The sequence below is a fragment of the Ochotona princeps genome, chromosome 3 (genome assembly GCF_030435755.1).
Source record: "Ochotona princeps isolate mOchPri1 chromosome 3, mOchPri1.hap1, whole genome shotgun sequence".
Lineage (NCBI taxonomy): Eukaryota > Metazoa > Chordata > Mammalia > Lagomorpha > Ochotonidae > Ochotona > Ochotona princeps.
Genome location: NC_080834.1, coordinates 21,136,981 through 21,157,269, shown reverse-complemented (window position 1 = coordinate 21,157,269; position 20,289 = coordinate 21,136,981). Strand labels below are relative to the sequence as shown.

The 20,289-nt window shown below is 37.0% G+C and overlaps 1 non-coding gene across 1 annotated transcript; it reads right to left on the bottom strand.

Moving 5' to 3' along the window:
* Nucleotides 1-18,212: 18,212 nt before the first annotated feature.
* LOC118758978 (U6 spliceosomal RNA) lies at nucleotides 18,213-18,316 on the bottom strand. The gene has a single exon (XR_004995909.2). It is a non-coding gene; the product is annotated as a U6 spliceosomal RNA (small nuclear RNA).
* Nucleotides 18,317-20,289: the final 1,973 nt, after the last annotated feature.

The following is a 20,289-nucleotide window of genomic DNA, read 5'->3' as shown; positions in this document are numbered from 1 at the left end:
TAATTTAAAGGCAAATAGACTCTGATCCCAGAATTTCTGAGTCAATTAGTCTGGACTGAACCAAGAATTTGCATTTCTTTTTTTAAAAAATATTTATCTAGTTTTTGTTGGAACACTATATTTAGAAATGAGAGACAAAGGAAAAAAATTCCATCTGTTGGTTCACTCCCCAAATGGACACAAAAGCCAAAGCTAGGAGCTACTTTCTGATCTTCCACTCAGGTGCAGAATTTAAAGGCTTTACGCCATCCTCAATGACTTTCTCAGGCCACAAGTAGGGAGCTGGATGGGAAGCGGAACAGCCAGGGCATGAGCTGACACCCATATGTGTTCTTGGAGCTTGCAAGGTGAGGGTTTATCCACTGAGCCCTCGGACCAGGCCCAGACTTCACATTTCTAACATATCACCATGAAACGCAGTCATTATAGACTGTGAACCATCAATGGAGAGAACTTCTCACTCCTACTTTCACGCCTTTGTTCTTACAATTTCATTTGCTTGATATTACTGTTTTTCACTTCACTTTTCTTATTTTTTTTTAGATGTCAAACAACAATTTCTTTGAAGGTAAGTCCCAATTCTTCAGGGTAAATTTTGACTCCCTCTTAGGTTTTCATTAAAAATTTTACATCCTACAAAACTTCAGCAAGTACCTTTGATACTATTGACTTATATTATAGCCATTTGTTTATGTCATGATAATGTCCTCTTAAATTTGACTTTACACAATTGAATCCATGGGTGTTGGTGAATGAGCACAGACCCACGGAGAGAAAATGTGTCCCTGAAATGAAAATTAATGTGAGGAGTAAATGTGACAAAGTCAGATAGTACATTGTGACTTGATCTCCTGGCCGGGGCTCTGCTTTCTAGGTACATATCCAGCTTGGCTCGGCAAGCAGCAGATTTTATAATCTCTGGTTTTCCCATTGTTACTTACTTCTACATGAGCTTAACTTCGGGCACATGCCACTGTGTCATGACGAAGCTCGTTTAACAAGGAAAGGGCTGCGAGGCGGAATAGAGCCTTTGCATGAGACAGCAAAATACCTGCTTTCCTCTCCATCACATGGGATGAGGAGACCGCCGAGGAGTTCAGCGGTGTGGGTTCTGCAAAAACTTGCTGTAGATACACATGAGTTCAGACCTACATGAAGTCTTAAATAGTCTATAGGTGGGGTGGAAAATCAGGGATTCTAAGGCTCCTGACACACACACACACACACACACACACACACTCCACAAACAGAAAGCAAAACCTCCCGACAGTACAGTAGGACACAGAAAAAAATAATGAAGATGTACACTGACTACCACATGTTAATGCACTTTTTGTTTCTCCGAGAGAAATGTACGTGAAATACTGGTCTATAATAAAGATCTTTTCTAGGCGCTTGTTACTTGAGTTCCCAAGCTCAAACCAGAAGCGCAGCTACTGAAGAGGGATTCCATCCTATGTGCCACTTAGAATTTTCAATTCCTTATTATGAAGTATAAATATGAATTTCAAGTAAATTTTATAAGTCAGCATGAAATTACCACAGAATTGTTATATATGTGCATATATATACATATATGTCTGAATTTTGAAAATTATGTACTTTAAAGATTTCATCTTTAAAATGCAGTTTGTTCACTTGAAAAATAGGGATTTATTGAAACAGCATTTCAGAATATTTTCTTGTACAATTACTCATAAGCTAATTTATTAGTAAAACCACATAATTGTTCCTGATTTGTTTTCTGTGCTATTTCCAACACTCACTATGAACAATTGTAAAAATCTTTCTGCTAATCATTTCTTGCTTTCAATTTATAAAGCTTCGTTTTTTAAGATGTATTTTAATTACAACTAGGACAAATTTTACAGGGCAAGAAGGAGAAGAAAGGTTTCCCACCTGTTCTTCACTCCCCAAACAGACACAAGGGCCGGAGTTGAGCCGATCCGAAGCCAGGAGTCAGAAGACTCTTCTAGGTCTTCTACCTGCTTGCAGGGGCCAGAGGCCTTGGACCTTCCACCACCGTTTTCCCATGCCATGGTGGAGAGCCAGACGGGAAGTGCAGCAGCCAGAACACCAACCAGCACCCGCTTGGCATGCCAATGCCGCAGGCAGATTAGCCTGGTATACCACTGTGGTGGCTCCATATTTATAAAATTCCATTTGTGGTAATATTTCTTAAACTACCTATGTCCCTTCAGAGTTGCCACACAGGAAACTGGCTCTTTGTTCTGGGTGTTTTTTTTTTTTTTTTTTTTTCCCTAGAAGAATCTTTAAAGGATAACAGAATGTCATGATTAGAGAAGAATTGAAAACATTTTTATAAGAAATGCAGAACTACCAGTTGACTTTATTTTCTAAACATTCACTCATGCTTTCTTGGCAAACAATGTTTGTCACTGGATCCCTAAGGTTTGAATAAAGTTTCTTTGCCATCAGGAGTGATCTTTTGGCAATATTTAAAGAGGAATTCTAAATAGTATCTTTCTTTGCTTATCCAGAGACCTTTCTTCAAATCAAATTATAAGTGACCTTTGTAAAACACAGATGCTGTGAGACCACTTTCACATGTTAAATGGCACCGCCTTTCCTAAAGTGTGAGTCCACGGTGCTTTGCTGACTGCCAGCCTCTCGCTAAGCAGTTCTTCCTGCTTGCTTAGGTAGTTTCCTCCTGTCCTTCTAAATGCAATTATATTGAGATAAAAATGTGAAGAATTTCTGAGTGTGTCGCATATTTCCAATCTCCACTATCTTCCACAGGTTGTTCTCTGTTCCATTTTATTCATTGTTTCATTTCAGTGGATTCCTGGTAAGCACTTCAATCTCCTGAAATTAATCTTCCATTCACTTTTCTGAAATCTTCAAGTATGACCGTCAGTGGGCTCCACTTACAACCTCGTCTTTCTGTTGTTTTAACAAAGCTCATTTCTAGCACTTACACAATTCTGTTGTAACTTGTATTTAGTAGGACTCTACGCAAAAATAATTGGAATATAGTGTGTATAATAATTTAATGAGTTGTTAGTTATATGACCATTAAATAACATTACATGAAAAATATCCTATTTTAATAACACTGCCATTTTTAAGTATTTTATATATTTACATGATAGAATTTAGCCAATAATATCTGTACTGCATTACAAGTTTGCTGTTATTGAGTAAAACACTGAGAAGATATTTTTAAACCAAATTTTAATGTTCTGTTTTAAGCACTTAAGAGCAAGGTATCACATTTCTCTTGTAATGTCAACTCGATATTGGATTTGATAATTGACATTTGGATTAGAAGGCTTTTGTCCCACTGTAACCTAAAACTAGCTAATAAACATTGCTGTAACCCAAAACCATACATTAATCTTAGAGGTAAGGATATTCTCTTAGTTAGAAATGATTTCTTGTTTTTTAAAGGGGAAATTTGTTTGTATTCAAGGGATCAAAATGCTTCTCCTTTACGACTCTGTTCATGAACTTACCCCCACAATTGACAATAATTTTTGTGTATTTTAAATATTTTTACGAGACGATGTATAAGTGAGTAACAGATGCATCAAATAGCCCTTATTTCAGTTACTTAGCCATCCATGAATTCATGTATTGATTCACACAGTTCTAAATTGTAATTTATTTATTTAAAAATTTTATTTTAATTCTAATTTACAGAGAGAGAGAAGGGGAATAGTGGTTCTATGCACTGATTCACTCTGCCAAAGGCGGCAACAACCAGAGCCTGGAGCTTCTTTCAGGTTTCACACGTGGGGGTAGAGGCTTAAGAATTTTGGCCATATTGTGCCAGTTTCTCAGGCACAATAGCTGGGAACTAGATCAAAGTGGAGTAGCTAGGACTTGAATTAATGCCCATATAGGATGCCAGCACTGCAGGAAGAGGCTTAACAAATTACCTCACAGCTCTGGCCTCAATTCACACATTTTTAATTACCTACCGTGTGTCTGTCACAGCGCTACATATTTTATATATATATTTTAAAGTCAGCACATTTTCTACCCTCAAAGAGTTTAATTTTCTAGAGAAAAATGAGAATAAACACAAAGATTTATGATATACAATCGTGAAGTGTCATAAACTATGAAGTGATGAAATGATAAGAACTGCTGGATTCGAAAGTACTTTAGGAAGAAGCATCAGGGACGGCCTATCTAAGGCAGGAAAATGTGAGGAGTTACAGAAACAGATCCAAGGAATGAACTCAGAGATTTCCCATTGATTTCCTGAAGTTTTAATTTCCTCTGTGTGTTGAGCTGCCACCCTCTATAATTGTCTATAATTGAAAGCCAAATTGGCAAAAAAAATCCACATGAATTTAAATGTGTTGGAAAGCAGTATGTATTAATTGATCTAATTGTTATTAGTAAAATATTCATCAGAGCCAAGCACCATGGCATAACTTTTAAAATCCTCACTTTGCATGCACCAGGCTTTCAAATGGGCCCCAGTTCTAGTCCTGCTGCCCTGCTTCCCACCCAGCTCTGTGCTTGTAGCCTCAGAAAGCAGCTAAGCATGGCCCAAAGCTTTGGGAACCTGCACCCACATGGGAGACCGGAAAAAATCTCCTGGTTCTTTGCTTGGATTGGTTCAACTCAGGCTGTTGAGGCCACTTGCGGAGTGAATTGAAGGACAGAAGGTCTTCCTCTCTGTCTCTCCTTCTCTCTGTGTATCTGGGTTTCCATAAAATTATTCTTTTGTTCTCATGGAGCATTCACTAAGAAGGGTCAAATTCTACTAACTTACAGTTATATATTTAAAAGAATAGATGCTACACTAAGTAACTTTCCAGATCTCAATAATTTTGAATAGAATTCAAAATTCAAATGCAGTTGGATTTATTTTCTGAATTCTATTTGTTTCTCAGCCTGGAAGCAGTACATAATGACAGTAAATTAGAGCCCTTGTACCTGTGCTTTCCCACCATTATGGTTACTCTTTCGTGATTTGTACGTTAAAAGAAAATCACGATAAGAATGAAGTAAATGCTGGACTTGAGGTTAGAAACGTAGGCAGCAGTTGTCATCTTCCCCAGGGTTAGCTCTCATACGTCCTGACTACATTCACACTGTGATTTGCTATCGGAAATTTTCCACGCTTAGTGCGATGGGACTTTTATATCAAGGACAACTCTCAACACAAGATATTATTGGGAGACCTTAACTCAGAATCTCGCTCAGTCATTGCCCTGAGAACAAGATCTGCGTGATGTAGATCCTGAACTAGAATTCAAGCAATAAATTTCTAGCCACCTGCTTCTGGTGAAAATTTTATGTATGCATTTTAAATATATATGTCTATATTGGTTTTTTAGCACTTAGATAAATTTGTTTGTATAAATAGAACCGAAGAGACCAGAAGATACCATCTGCTTTTTGAGCCTTTTTCTCCTTTTGCATTTGGCTAATAGTGACACTATTCTTTAGGGTAATTACAACTGGTAATGAGCCTGCACACTTCCCATTTTCCAGCGACTGACTTCATATTTTGGGAATCTACAAAATATAGTTTGGGTTTATATTTCTTGCGTTCTTTAATTCCCACCTTTGGATTTCATTACCATGACTCTAGTTAAACATTTTTGGAATTTCTGCAATGAGCATCAGATGGAGGTATATCCTTTTCGTAGGTGTTTTTATGTCTATACATTTTCAGTGTTAGGGACATGATGAAAAAGATATTCAGAACTATTTTAATACATATTAATTATAAGCATGATTACACAATTCTTTAAAATCTAATCATCTTTTTTCCATATGCTTTTTTCCCAAATTATTTCATTGTTTATTAGAGTATGATTTTGGAAATAAATATTCACCCTGAATGTGTTTTATACTTCTGGCCCACGGTCTGTAAATTATAAACCTTCAGAATTATTAAGATCCCTCGAGCTTCAATTTGCTCCCCTGAGTGAAATCTGTTTATTTGCAACTATAAATATTTTTATACAATTTTCATGCTCAAGAGGTCATGAAATTGAGGGACTTCCGGCTGGCTTCACTAAATCATATGAGTTTTCTGTATTACCAAATCCTTTGTGCACATACAACATGCCCTTTTTGGTGGTTTGTGGGAGGAATTTTTGTTTGTTTCTTTTTGGTTAAATCGTACCAGAAATTTATTTTGACTTTGGCTTAAAGAAAGTGAAGACCAGTTCAAAAGACTGAGATCAATAGCTTAGATTAAAATCCACCAATAAAAATACATGTAATATTATTTTTTCAGAGCGTCATTTTGAAAACATAGAGCATAATTAGGATTTTCCCAGCAAGGGTGAGCCCATAACATATGACGGCAGGTTGGCCATTACAGTAGATGCTACTCTCATGGTTCCTCAGGACAAACTCACCATTGCAAAGCCACTGTTTCACAGAAGAGGGAAAAATACGTGATACTAGTAAGCTCTGAAGAATTCTGTTTAATTATCATGTTATCGCTTCTCTATTCGTATTTCCCTCAAAACAGAATGGTCAGGACATAATTGAAGGTATTTTATGTATACTTATCCTAGTCTTCAAAATTACATATAAATTTACATATATATTATTAATAGATTTATATTTAATGTTTTAAGCTATAACATAATTCATTCTAAGTAGTTTGCACATGTTTTGGGTATGAGATATATTAAAGCAGGTTATCTCAATATTAAATAATACATACATGTTTAAAAGCAAAATAAAAATACAGACATTACATATCTTTAATGTAGCAAATGGAGAAAACTTATGCAGTTTGTTGATTATGTTATTTTTATTTGTATGTTTTCATATGTAACTACTTGAAAGGCAGAATGGCCAAGAGAAGCAGAGACATGGTGCACCTGCTGATTGACGTTTCAAAGCCCACGCCAGCGGGGGTTGGTCAGGGACAGAGGTGAGAACATGGGCTTGCATTCCGGATGTCCCTGTGTGTGGGAGGAGTCCAAGCATGTGGGCCATCGTCTGCAGCCTGCCAGGCGCATGAGCAGGAAACTAGCCATGAACCCAAGGAGGAACTGGCTGTTAACCCACTGACACTATGAGACTCTGTTCTCATAGTCATTTTATGCATCATGTTAGAGACACCTCTATGTGTGTGTGTGTGTGTGTGTGTGACTATATATATATATATATATATATATATATATATATATATTTGTTTGGTTGGTTGTTTCTTATTCAGGACCATGACAATATGACCATGACGTTGCCAGGCATTGGCTGATAGAAGATAAAATTAGGAAAAAAAATATTACTACAATTAAAAAACTCATTTGAAAATGAACTTATTAGAAAGCCAGAGGGACTGAGAGAGGACCAGACAGGGGAAAACCAACTCTCTGCTGGTTCTCTCCCAGTGGCTGTAATAGCTAAAAATTAGCTAGGGAGAAGCAGGGAGCCAGGAATTCATTCAGGAGTATTTTTTTCATTTTCATAAATAGCAGAAGGAAAACTTGTTCTACATTTTTCTATTTTAATTATGTATACATGTAGAATAATCTGTCCTGGGCCCAGCATGATAGCGTAGTGGTAAAAGTCCTCGCCTTGCACGCGCCGGGATCCCATAAGGGCGCCGGTTCTAATCCCTGTGGCCCTGCCTCTCATCCAGCTCCCTGCTTGTGGCCTGGGAAAGCAGTCTAGGATGACCCAAAGCATTGGGACCCTGCACCCACATGGGAGACCCGGAAGAGTTCCTGGCTCCTGGCTTTGGATTGGCTCACCTCCAGCCGTTGCAGCCGCTTGGGGAATGAACCATCGGATGGAAGCTCTTCCTCTCTGTCTCTCCTCTCTGTATATCTGCTTTTCCAATAAAAAATAAATAAATCTTTTAAAAAAGAATAATCTGTACTGCTTTTGGAGCTGGCTTTCACATGTTACATTTTGGAACAGCACTAATATACTTCAGTTTACCAAAAGATTCTACATACTGGACAATTGCTATGTATATTTCCACGAATAAACTTTTGTGAAAAACTTATACAACTTGTTTAGCTTTGTGAAATATCCCACTCCTTCATAGTAGTTTCTTGAGTATTATATGAGTTATGAGAATCTCCCTTATCTGAAGCTGTTTTGGGGGAGGGGCATTGAGGAACAGCAATGCTATTTTAGGAGAAAATACAGATATCAACACATGTTTGAAAGGGGCATAACCGACTTTAACACATGGATTATGCCTCAGTTTGGGTAAGAAGAGAATGACTTATTGGGATAATTTAAGTGGAGTTATATGATACTTCTGAGAATACCTTTTGTCGTGAAACCAATCATTGGCACGAAATTAAGAGGTGTGTTTTGAAAGTGACACTTCTGTGAAGACATAAAAATACGAAAAGGCAGTTGTAGATCTCATTAGTTATGAAGATGTATAATTGTTCACAGCTTTGATAAACCAGGATAGAATCAATATCAAAAATCCGCATTCCTCACATTTGATTTTCTTAGACTCAGTTGCTTGCATATTTGACTCTTGCATATTTCTCTTGGTTTATTCAAGATTTTCTTGCTAATGATCATTGATAAGAAGAAATGTATAGTATCGTGAGAGTTTATAGATGCTTTAAAGTCTTCCTTTTCAAATTTGTGTGTAGTCCTGGAGCAGTGTCATGTGTCTGGCTCTGAAGATTCTTGAAAAAGTTGAAGGAAATAGTTATTACAGGGCAAGTTCATTTTGGAGCAAAGTATTTTATGAAACTCTGCATAGTGTTTTTCAAGTTGTATATTTTCCTCGCATTTGTTAATATTCTGGTCAAATACAAATCATGCTAGCAAGTGGTTAAATAAAAGATAACTTTTACCTACCACGATTAAAAATGTTGAATATTACTTTTTCAATGATCACTAACATGAGCAGAATCATCTCTGACAATCACAAAGGAGTGAGAAGACTAAAATCATGCAAGAATTGCACGGCATTATTTGATACACGTGAAATTATGCTGCAAACTAAAGTATAATCTAAATCATAATTATGTAGGTGTTGAAGACACTATGCAATAACTGATGATTAATCAGCACCACAAATATAAAGGTCAAGCCTGGTGCCCACTCACTATCCATTATTACTCCGTCACTGTGACTGTTGCTCAAGCACTATACTATTGTAAGAATATGGGGGAAACATTGAGGGGGTGAATGTTACGACTGTAACATGAAGAAAAAAAATGACACTTGCTTTCTTAGACACAATTCCATGTGATTTAAGCCTCTTCAGTCCCATGCATCTTTTGCAGATGGAAATCCATTTGAGCATGAAATGTCCTGTTTTACATTACACTACCTCTAAATCCCATCCTGATCCACCAGATTGTCCATCTCACTTCCATCTCTCCTTCTGCAATTTTCCTGCACATCCCCAACATTCTACCTCTTGTTGCTCCCCACGCCTTCAGGAAATGCAGCTTGTGCAGAGCAGCAAACTCCGTCTGCACTTGGCACAGGCTTGCAGCGTGCTGCACCCAGCCGGAGACTTCACTCCTCGGGCTCCAGGCTGTCTGGAGCAGGAGGTAATCTGACAAGAATAACTTAATAGCCAGAGGCAGCCTGGACACCGAGTGCATCGCTGCCAGGACAGCAGAAATGCTGAGATTACCGTAAGGGATGAACAGTTTTTTTAAGTGTCTAGCTGCAGGGAGTTAAAGCTTCCAGATGGCAAAATTGCCGCTGATCTGCATCCAAACACTCCACCCTGCGATTCTGGAAGAGTCTGAGCTGTGCATTCAAAAGGCCGTTATCTATTCCTCCATGTGCTGACTGCTCTAAGACATACAGGCTGTGTGTCTGTGTGTGTGTGTGTGTGTGTGTGTGTGTGTGTGTTCAAAGTATACATATAACTTGAGTTAATATGTTTCATCATTTAAAACAAAGACATTCAGAAAGCAGAGAAGTATGCATTTTCTTATCAAAATTCATGTTAAATATTAGTGCACATAATTAAACCTGCCTAAGCTTATTCATTTGGAAAAAAATGCACAGCATTTGTTGTTCACGGAAGACACGGTTTATGATGGTTTATTTCCAAGATTTAGTATTGAAACATCTCATAGCACCTCATAAATCAGTATAATTTATGTGTCTAATATTTTGTTTTTAATTAAACCAAATCTAAGATTAACGGCATCTTGTCCTATACCCTCACCATCTGGAGATCACACTATCCCAGGTTCTGAGCAGTACACAGAGATGCCACTGGCCCCTCACACCTGACTTCTGATTCTGAGTGGCTTCAAATGTCATCAGTCCTGCAAAGTCGGCAACAGGCAAAGATGAAAGTGAGCTATTTCTTTTTTCCTGAAACAACCAACCAACCAAAAGCTGTGCATTATCTTTTAAGAACAAAAACCAATATCCAAGTATTTCGGGAGCATGTTTTGGGGTCCGTTCTCTTTCTGTGAATCTGGAAAGATACATCTGTCCAACTGGACCATTGCTCCGTTGCTCCGTGTTTATTTCATGGCAATGTTGTGCTAATCACCAAGATGCAGAGACTTTGCTGAGTAGCAGTTTTCGTATTTAATCCTGCAAAATTATTTTTTTCCTTGTTGGTGATTCCTTGTATATACAATTCAAGGTCAATAGAAGACCTTCATAACAAAACAAGAGAACATATTTGTGATTTTACTAAATATTCTATATACTTATATTTCAGAAAAGCAGCAATTTAATTTTTGGAGTTATCACATATCTTCCTTGTTAAAAGTAATATATACACTTGGGTAGATTTACTTATTATTACATTAATCTGATTAACTGACAATTTTAATTAGCATTGAAAAGTTATTGAATGTAAAATGTTCATTCATTTAAAGGTCACCATGGCAGAGAAAAAGGACAAACGGGGAAGAGAGAAAACATCTTGTAGCTGCTAGCTCCATTGCTGAATGCGACAATCAGAGCCCAAGTGGAGAGGCCTCCGCGATTTCAATCAAGTCTCGCACTTGAGTGGCAGTTTCCCAAGCACTTGATATATTATCTGCTGCCTTTTAAAGTACATTATCAGGAAGACATACTGGAATTAGAGCAATTGGAACTTAAACAGGCACATGGATGTGGCGTGCTGGCCTTTGAAGTGGCTGCAGAAGCCACTGAGCCAGAATGTTGGCCCATTTTTGGTTAATTTTAAATGATCTTTTATCTAGCTCACTTGTTTATCTGATAGTTTGTAAAATCCTCACTACTGATATCATGAATAAGTATTAACTTTTCACCTAGCGTCAGCCAAATTTCCTGATTTATTTATTGTCTGTAGGTCTCAATTGTGTCAGTGAATGAAACTGAGATCATCCCTCGCTCACTACCCATCAATCTAGTCTAGATTTAGCCCAGTTGGCTTGAGAACAGTCTATACATCAAGCAAGGCTTCTACATTGATTCATGATAACAAAAGAAATTTCACCCTAAAGTCACCAAGCACTTGCGCCATAGTGTGGAATAAAAACATGGAACACTTGTATTTGCAGTAAGGCTACAGTATAAATAATAACTAGTCTTTTGATTGGCTGAAATCAAGATAGGACTGCATAGAAAGGATAAACATCAACTTGGACTGTAAAGGAAGCCCAGCCCTGTACTTTCATGACAACTGCAGATGACTGGTTAAGGGGGTTTGATGTGTGCAGAAAGCACTCATCTGATATCGTTCATCCGGCTTGAAAACCAATCAGATCTGGTAATAGTTAAACATGATGTTTATATGGGTGCAGTTTGAAACCACAGAGTTTTTTAATAATCTTTTATTTTCCTGATAAAGAACGGATTTTTGAAGTAAGAATGAAATGGCCATTATAGCAAATAGCTGCTATGACAACTTAAAGTTTTAGAGTGAGCTGGAAAAAAAGATGTTTATTTTTCAACTCCGTATCTGTTTCCCAGGTTGATGAATGAAAGGCACTTTTGTCTTGTCAGTCACAGCTCATTCAGATAGATGGAAATATATATATATATATGTGTGTGTGTGTGTGTGTGTGTATGTGAGTATCTTGCATATTTGTATTCATATAGGTATACAAACTTATTTTTACACAGCACAAGATAAATTTACTGAGATTTTAAAAATACATACATAGAAACACATTTTTTCCTAAAGACTTTTCTTCATGGATTTGACAGGCTGACTTACAGTGAGCAGTAGAGACACAGAGAGAGAGAGAGAGAGAGAAATACAGAGATAAAGAGAGAGAGACTCTGCTCTTCCATACACTAGTAATTCCCCAAACCGTTGTAATGATCTTTGCTTATATTTACAGAGGATAATATAACGTGATATCAAGATATGATATGATATGATATGATATGATATGATATGACATATTATAACATTGAAGTCTAATAAATTAACCTATGACCCCCAAGGAATATTGTCATTTTGGAAATTACGCTCCATTATTTTTTCTCTAATAATAGAATGTTACATATGTAGGCAACTAAATTTTATTTACATACGTACACAACTGATAAAAAGAACAGTTACTGGAAAACACAAGTATATGTATATATGTATATATGTATATATGTATATGTATGTATGTAAATGTATGTATGCATATGTATATGTATATATGTAAATGTATATAAGTATATGTATATGTATGTATATGTATATATGCATATATGTATGTGTGTATATGTATATATGTATATGTATATGTATACGTGTATATGTGTATATGTATATGTGTATATGTATATGTATACGTATATATGTACATGTATATATGTATATATGTATATGTATATATGTATGTGTGTATATGTATATGTATATATGTATATATGTATATATGTATATGTTTATGTGTATATGTATATGTATATGTTTATATGTATATGTACATATGTATATATGTGTATATGTATATGTATGCATATAAAGTAGTTTGGAAAGCTCATTGGAAAAGCATGTTATAAATGACTACACCTGGATTTCTCAATTTCATAGCAATATTAATGTAGCGATTCAATTTTTCTTTGAACATCTTAAAAGTATACTCAAATACTCATGAATATACATACTCTTTGTTCTTCAGCTGTTGCATTGAAGTTCCATAGTGCTTGAATATTTTCATATGTAATATTACTCCTTTTATGTCTGCTTAAAATTCCTGAAACATATTGAGTTTTCTTGTTGTTGATTGATTATTGCTTTGTGATAGATGTTATGTTTTGATTATTTTGGCAGCTTTACCATATTTGCTCAACTTTTTGTTGTTTATGTTATATATCTGCTTAATTGTATCAAAATTACATATGTGTACACGTCTCTTAAAAATCATTATTAAGTTTTATGTTTATCGCTGGGCGGATGCTTCTTTTCTTACATCTATAGTTTTATATCAGTGTTAGTATGTCTAATACTCGTGTTGGTTTATATTGCTGTCACTGAACTTGCTATCATCTTTGACTGAATTTAAAGTTTTACTATTTCAGGCCTGGTGCAGTGCCCTAGCTGCTAAAGTCCTCTCCTTGAACACACCAGGATCTCATATGGGCACTGGTTCTAACCCCAGCTGTTCTGCTTCCCATTCAGCTCCCTGCTTATGACCTGGGAAAGCAGTTAAGGACGGTCCAAAGCCTTGGGACCCTGCACCCGCGTGGGAAACCTGGAGGAAATTCCTGGCTTCAGATTGGCACAGCTCCTGACCGTTGCTGCCGCTTGGGGAGTAAACCATCTGATGGAAGATTTTCCTGTCTCTCCTACTCTCTGTATATTTGACTTTCCAATAAAAAATTTTAAAAAAAAGTTTTAGAATTTCCTCATTGTCAGGGTTATGACAATATTGAAACATATGTCAGATCTGATGAGCAAGTCTGTTTCTCCCACTCAATCTATGATGGTACTGTCCAAGTAAACACAGAAATCTCTTTAAAAGGACTACTTCTGTTTTAGATTTCTTTTATCTCATCTGAAAGAATTTTTTTTTGAAAACTGTCTTTTTTTTTTACTAATTACGCTACATGCATTGATTAAAGATAATATTTTCTAAACTATATTGTCATTTAGAATTGAACCTGATTTGCATATGTGTTTATGTTTTTCTACTAGAAAAGTTAGATATATTTTAAAATTTTTCTTAAAAATGTGGATAGTTCAAAGGATTTTGGAGAGACTTTTATGTTAGTGAGAAATTTGAAAAAGCATTTTAAGTGAGTATATTTCTTTTAAATAATATGCCATTAAACATTTTGTTAAAGAAAAGTTTAATTTGGAAAAAGGCTGTCATGGAAATATTGCTTACTATAGAAGATGAAATCATACAAAAATGAAATCATTTGAAAACTGGAATTGTTGTTATCTTAAATTTAATAATCTTAAATTTGGTTTCTAAGACGAGTCAATTTATTTTTTTAGTCCAATAGCAATGGAATAAAATGTGATACTTCAATATTTATGTCATTGCCCACATTAGACCAACAGTTATTACATACATTCCCTTAACCATGTCTGATTTTTTACTTTTACAAATGTGTTCTGTTTCCCATTTGAAAGCAGACGCATCCTTCCCTTTCACACCATCGTTGACATTTTTCTTCATTGTTTGGTCCCAGCATAAACCTTATGACGAATGAAACCTGGCAGCCTGTTACAACCATTCAGAGAGCGAGCTATGTCTTCATTTAGTTCTTACTAACTTAAATGTCAGGGTTCAATGGCATGTTACGATTGCTAAAACTCAATCTGATCAACCACATTGAAGCAAAGAAAGACTATACTTTTATCAGAATCTCTTTGTAGATATCTATATCCATATCTACATCGATAGATATACCAATATAGACATGTATATGCCATGTATATGCCATTATATATACATATATGGCATGCATATACCATTACATATGAAATGTTTAATATACTTTAATAGCTCTGATGCTAAATGTCATACAAAACAGATGCATGGATTATTTTACTCCAGAACAAACATGGATAGGAGATCCCGCTTTCTAAGATATGTCTGACCAAGTTGAATCTTTCTTCATTTCCAGGAATTGCTAAAGTCTTTTTGTAAGAAATATAAATTGATGTAATCCTAATTAATACTCCTCCAGCTCCGTTCACATGGTCTTATTCTACCATGTTCTGTCATTTACCGTGCATGACTATAACTTTTACTTATTTTTTTGAATCTGGAAATACATCAACGTGTAGTCCTTCCAAACTTCACAGGCTATAACTGTTTCTGTGAACAGGCTATTTTTATTATCCTCTTAGTAGTATCACAATGGAAATCCTACCCATCTTTCAAGGACCACTTTACAGGTTCCTTCAAGTTCTGGTACAGAATTACCACCTTCCTTAGTTCTCTGAAATCATTTTATCTATACACTAAAAATAAAATTTCAATTTAAACCAGATTCAGTTAAATGAAATATACGACTGTCGTGTTTTCCTCTACTCCAGGCTCAGTGGTAATCATACAGTCACCACTGAAAGAATTTATAGATTGATAAGCAAGTGAATAATCAAATGATCTACTATCTACGGCATGCGACAATAGGTAAAGAACACGAAGTAAGCCTAAATGATGTATGAGGAGTAAAAGAAACATCTACCGTACTGAACGTTTAAGCTCTGGTTGAATATTGCCCTGTGGTAAGGAATGGGAAAGCTCCATCAGGAACATGTCATGAGGGTCCCGATGGTCAAGGAGCTTGAGCAACTTCCCTTCAAGCCCAGGAGGATCACGGAGAGGTTTGGAATAAGGAAAGGAGAAAATTTGAAGGAATAAATGAGGAGATTTTTTTTAACAATAAAAGAAAATGGGTTTGATCATATCTTAAGGTTGACATATAAAAAGAAATCAATGAAATAATATTTGAAGGGGGAAAGTCAAACTTAGAGGAAGTAGAAATAAAACTGGTTTGTGACCAATTACTTATGATGAGGAAACAAAAAATATATAGCACTTCCAGATATTTCACTCATTCTGTTAGGTAGTAAGTAGAAATATGCTACATAGTACTGTCTGATCCTACTCTTTTCAGCTGTTTTCTTGTAGCTAGTCATTAACTTTCATTCATTAAAAGCATGTACCATTTCATCCTGCAGGAGAGACACATTTGGGAAGGTACAATAACTGAGTTCTCAGGTTGCTTGCTGCGGCCCCCCTTGCCCGCTGACATGTTTCCCCATGATATCCAGTGTCATGCTAACTGACAGTTCCACCTGCTTGCCTCGCGTTTAACAACCCCCCAAATAAAACGATTTGACTGGAGCACATTTATTTGGAAACTCATATAAGCAAGAGAGGCTCATGCATAGACTGGGGTCACAGGCAAAAATAAAAGGGGAAAAAAAGTTCTGGAACGAAATGAAGATAAAAGCATAATGTGTTGAAAATTGGGAGATACAGCAGAAACCATATTAAGAGCAAAATGTTGAACAAGTAATGCCTACATCAAAAAATTGGAAATGAACCAAATAATGAGTGTCACAATGCAATGGAAATCTTCCATCTGATGATTCACTCCCCAAGTGACCACAATGGTCAGAGCTGAGCCCATCCGAAGCCAGGAGCCAGGAGCCTCTTCCGGGTCTCCCACGCAGGTGCAGGGTCCCAAAGCTTTGGGCCGTCCTCAACTGCTTTCCCAGGCTATAAGCAGGGCGTTTGCTGAGAAGCAGGGCTGCCAGGATTAGAACTGGCTGGCATATGGGACCTTAGCCGCTAGGTCAATGTGCTGGGACCAGGAATAAAAAGAATCTTAAGGAATTACCACTGCTATTTGCCAATATCTTGAAAAGTCCACAAGAAACGGACAGATTTTGAGACAGAGAAAATATACAGCGTGGTTGGCACTGTGGCCTGGTAGGCTAAGCCACTACATGTGGCACCAGGGTCCAAAAGGATACAGCTACCTGGTAAAGGCCTGAGGAAGCAGTAGAGCATGGCCCAAGTTCCTAGGCCCTGTGCCCACATGGGAGATCTGGAACAAGCTCTCAGCTCCTACATTTTGATAATCTAACTCTGGGTGTGGACATGGAAGGCCTCGTTCTTCTGCTGTGTGTCAAATCTGCCTTTCAAATCATCATCATCATACTATTATATTTCATTATTTTAGCATTATATATTATTATAGTATTGTTAATATAATATTTAAACTGTGATTATTATTAGTTTTATACTGTAGTTCCATAGACTCTGGGATTGCCAGTATTCTTTCCCAAGTTCTCCCTCCCCCATGAGTCACCCCTCTAGGATTGCACTGGGAGATTCTTCATGAAGGTAATAAGTCCATCATTCTCTTATTGAAGTGGTTCCTGCCATTGCGGTCATGGACAGTGTTGGAGAGTCCAAGATTCTACTGTTAGGATAGTTTCCCGTCTTCCGCTGGGAGTAAGGTTGGATAAAAGTAGGGGGCCAGCAGGATGGCTTGCTAGGTGAAGCCACACCTGCGTTGATGGGCTCTCTGCTGCTAACCACCAGTTCATGTCTCAGGTGTTGTGTCTCATCCTTTTCTCTGCGTAAATCTGCCTTTAAACTAAAATAGACTTTTCAAAAGTGGAAATAATGAAGTTATTTCATGCACAGTTACAAAATAGTAACGATTTAGCATTGTAACAGTATGCATGCTGCAGGTGAGTAAGATTCGACCTTACTGAGCTCCTCAGCTGGGGAGACTGATATTCCCAGGGTGTGCTCCCAGAAGGGAGTTCGAGACACAGGACTGGTTATGCATTTCAGGCCAGCTAGTTTCTCTCTATTTTCTGGCATTTGCAGAAGAAACTATTATTTCTGAATACTGAAATGGTATGAGTAGTGAGATACACTTCAATGAATATTAACAATTAGCATTAATCCAATTACTATCTACATTACATAATGCATGTTTTGTCTTTCCCGATGTTCTTATTGTATTTACTGCGGTTTCCTTCATTTGTTTTCACTCCATGTGATCCATTTTACAGACCACTGAGCCAACTATATAAACATACCTACTCAAAAATATTTCCAAGCATTTTTTAAACTCTGTGTAACAGAAATATTATTATGCTTGTCTACTCTGGCAAAATATCCTGACATATTGCAACCAAACTTTGATGCCTTCCAGGCTTTGTAGTGCAACAATCTCCCATAAGAAACAGCTTTGTGTTTCATATTTTGGACAACTTTATGGCTCATATTTTGTGATTCCCAGAAGTATTTTTTTGGAAGAATGCTTTATTTACTTGAAAGAATTGCATGGAAATTGGGAGAGGCAGGGGGGGAGAGAGAGAGAGAGAGAGAGAGAGAGAGAGGAGATCCGTCTTCTCGATTCTGCATGGTACCCTGGTGCAGGGCACATGCTGATCTCTGTATCTTTCCAATTGCACTGTCTGTGCTGCCAAAGGGAGCATGAATTAATCTTCCTCTGATTCATTCCCCAAATGGCTACAGTGGCTGGGGCTAGGCTGAAGCCAGGAGCCCAAAACTTCTTCTCGATCTCCCACAGGTCCTAAGCACTGTGCCATCTTCTGCTGTTGTCACAGACTCAATGGCAGATGGCTGGATTGGAAGGGGAACATTCAGGTCTCAAACTGGTGTACATATAGGATGCCAGTGTCAGGCCACAACACTGGACCCCACATGAGGAATTTTGACTGTACGTATCATGGGATGACATCTCTTTCCTGCAAAATCCTTTATTTTTGTACTGTGTTATCTAATGCATACCAAACAAGAAAGCCGCGGGATGAGGGCCACCTTTATTTGCTGAAGGAAACAGCTGAACAAGCCCTGGAGTGTCACCACTTTCAGGAGCTTTACCCAAATCATTCTAATAAAAGAAAAGAAGCATATCAAATTTAGAAAAGTAAGGAAATTAAGACAGAAACAGAAAACAGAGACTCTCATTTATGTATGCTTAGTTTAATCAAGCTTTCATTTCTATCTTCCTCTCTATTAAGAAAAAAAAAAATAGAGAAAAACCTAAATAAAAGCCTTACCAGTGATACAGTGAATGAGCAATGAGCTGACAGGACCTTCTAACTTCTTTTCACAATGACGGAACACCCAGGGGCCTGGCTTCCCGTAATTATTGTCCAAAGGATATCTTTCAGGCAGTGAAAATTTAACTGGTTATGGAAAAGTGAGATTGGTAGTCATAATTGAAAAGCTAAAAGAATAAAGATAAAATACTAGCAATAAATGCAAAAGGCAAGGGCAGCAGAACTAAAATACTTTTCTCATAACTGGCACATTTAAGAACTGTAGCATGAGGTTACAAATAATGAACATAAGTTTATTACTATAGCAGTTGGTTATCGCTAATACCATTTTATTGAGTTTTCAAAATGACTAAATACACTTCGACACAGCCGAGCTTGTGGAGATATCAGCTAACCCATAGCATCCCAATCATGGAGTTTCTATTAAATACCTGCTGAAACAAATCTGAATTTAATTTAAACTCCACAGGGTACTCTTTGCTCCTCAAATGCTGCTATTGCCTCAACACCAAGGAGTGTTTTTTTTTTTTTAATCCTTTTTTTTAATCAGCCACCTGCTCATCTGTAAAACTGTCTAAACTGAAATGGATAATTCTTCTTTCTATTTCCATGCTTTTTAACAACCTAAATCCGTAATCCAGAAGAAGTCAGCTTAGGCAGCACAGAGTGATTTATGAGCACAAATCATAGCAACATATGATATGCATTTGGATGTTTGAGCACATGGGGAAGTTAACCGCACTGTTTCTTCAAGATTGGTTCTAAGTAGTTCAGAATGAATGGACACATTTTCAGTGGAACCCTGACTGCTTCACCTACCTCCTGAACTGTACACTCAAACCACTTTCTGGATCTCGTTGCAGACCACGGCTTATTTCTGTAATCGTTCAGTTCACTCCAAATTTCTGAATGTTTCTTTAAAGAAGATAAATTTTAGAAAACCAAATATTGTTGTGTAAGTTCTATCAAGTTACATTGAAAGCATTATTTTAAAAAATCTTCCTTAAATATTACATATTGATCATAGACATCGCTGCACATGAAAAATGGAATGGACTCATCACAGCAATCCAACTCTTCGGAATATAGTCACAAGAAGCGACACCTGTAGATGAGAAAGCAGCCTGCACCCCTGTGTCCACTGCAGCACACCCAGTAATAGCAAAGACATGGAAACAACCTAAACGCTCATGGAAGCAGGACTGGATAAAGACACTGTGGTACATCTACTCCATGAAATATTACTCAGCTATTAGAAAGAATGGAATTATACCATTTGCAACAAAGTGGTCTCATATGGAAAACATGCTCACCCTAAAAGGAAAAATATCATGTGTTCTTTCTATTATAAGAACTGTCATCCAGAATACAGAGCAAAAATT